The 2,030-nt window shown below is 31.8% G+C and overlaps 1 long non-coding RNA gene across 1 annotated transcript; it reads right to left on the bottom strand.

Annotated features, from left to right (window-relative positions):
• Positions 1–802: 802 nt before the first annotated feature.
• Positions 803–1,659, bottom strand: LOC141145833 (uncharacterized). The gene is made up of 3 exons (XR_012244666.1): positions 1,177–1,659; positions 1,016–1,096; positions 803–922 (listed from the first exon to the last, which is right to left on the bottom strand). It is a non-coding gene; the product is annotated as an uncharacterized lncRNA (long non-coding RNA).
• Positions 1,660–2,030: the final 371 nt, after the last annotated feature.

Here is a 2,030-nt window from a genome sequence, read left to right as displayed (position 1 = left end):
AATGGGCCAGGATATTTAATTTTTTAAAATAAAAAAAATATTGATGAAATCTGGAATTATATTTATTGCTTGCCTTTCTTTTGGGCTTTCTCCTAGGTTATGGTCGAGCAGTTGTAGTGCCAACTGTATTTTCCTTTTAAATGTCTAAATAAGCTCCATTGCCACTGTAAACAACTTTTTTACAATTATAACCAAACTGATACTGAGCATTGAAATAACAAACCACACATTTATTTAATTCCTATAAGGAGATGTTTTTATTAATCGTTGTTATGCATTCAGTTATGCATTTAGTAGAAAATGTTCATAGACAAAAATATAATGATATCTTAATAATTAGCAAAAATATTATTATATTTAAATATTTCTACATAATCCACAAAAAATTTTTTTTGCCTTTTTGATTTTCGCAAACAGGCTTTTTTTTATTTTTTTTTTTTTTTTGGTTTTTTTGGAAAATCAAGTTTTTTAATTTTTTTTTTTTTGGAAAATCAATATTTTTTTTTTTGTTTTTTTTAAAATCAAGTTTTTTTTTTTTTTTTTTTTTTGTTTTTTTTAAAATCAAGTTTTATCTTTTTTTTGCTTTTTTTTAATCAAGTTTTATTTTTTTGTGGATTTTGTATGTATTTTCTAGAAACAGCCCTCCTTTTTTAAATTATGTTAAACAGCCATATATGTTCAGCCAAAAAAAAAAAGAGAAGGCCCAGAATGGGGTCAGCAAAACAGGAAATGAAGGACATGATCGATGTTTTGGCTTTCAAAAAGGGCATTTAGATTCTACCCAAAACATCAATCATGTCCTTCATTTCCTGCTGCATACGATCCAGCCGATTACGCATTTCATCGATCTCCCTGTTCCAGGCCATTATTTGACCAATTAGCCGTTGGGCACTGTCTGAGGTGAAATAGTCACTTCTTGTACCTAAAGTGGAATGAAACCAAAAAATGTGTTTAGAAATATGCACACATACATAGTTTACCTTACCATAATAAAGCTGTTGTCTCAGACACTGACCTGGTGGGGTGCCCATGTAGCATAATTCCTCCACATCCTCGGGGGTGGCACTGTTGCTTGAATCAAGCACAACCAGATCCCCTAAAATAGAGTAGAAAAATTACATTAAAGAAAAGACAGCCATGCATAGATTACCGTAAGCTGGTGTGTCAGACACTCACCTGGTGGGGTGCCCATGTCGCCCACCTCTCCTTCCTCCACATCCTCAGTGGGACTTGGGCTGATTTCCCAATCATGTTGTTTGGCTTGGGGTGGACTGTCTTCTTGTTGGCTGAGTGATTTTTCCCCTATGTGAAACAAAAAATTAGTAATCTACTTAGCACACAGATATTTTAGTACATAGTAATTTTCAAACATTTGGAGTGAAGTGGTTTGTGTAGAGTTCCTATTTTACCTCAATATTAAAAATTATAAAGACATATCGGATAGATAGATATCTAGATATCAATATCTCGAAATATAGTTAATAATCTTTTGATCTCTCTCTCTCTCTCTATATCTGGAACAAAATCTAAATATATAACTAAATGTAAAGAAAAAAAAAAGATAACTTAAAATATTACAAAAGAATGTTTTACATTTCTATATCTATCTATCTATCTACCTATCTCTATCTCTCTCTCTCTCTCTCTCTCTCTCTCTCTCTATATATATATATATAGATATAGATATAGATATATATATATATATATATATATATATATATATATATATATATAGATATAGATATACACACATATATATAGATAGATATATCTATAGATATGTAACGAGGTTTATTAAAAGATCGTTTGAAACGATGAGCAAAAAAATCGTATAGGAAGGAAAAGCACATGGAGCAGTATACAAGGTAATAAACACAAGAGAAAAACACGACAAGTACTTACTTTTTTTCAGCACTTTAAGGATCCGTCTGTATTGATCCGGCTCCCTGAGCTTGAGGTCAGACCATCTTTTGCGAAGTTGATCCTTGGAGCGCTGGACCCCAAAAGAAGCCTGCAAAGTGTCCACCACC

Source organism: Aquarana catesbeiana, linkage group LG05 (genome assembly GCF_042186555.1).
Source record: "Aquarana catesbeiana isolate 2022-GZ linkage group LG05, ASM4218655v1, whole genome shotgun sequence".
Taxonomy (NCBI): domain Eukaryota; kingdom Metazoa; phylum Chordata; class Amphibia; order Anura; family Ranidae; genus Aquarana; species Aquarana catesbeiana.
The sequence above is the reverse complement of the archived record's forward strand: the minus strand, read 5'-3'. Positions and strand labels throughout refer to the sequence as shown.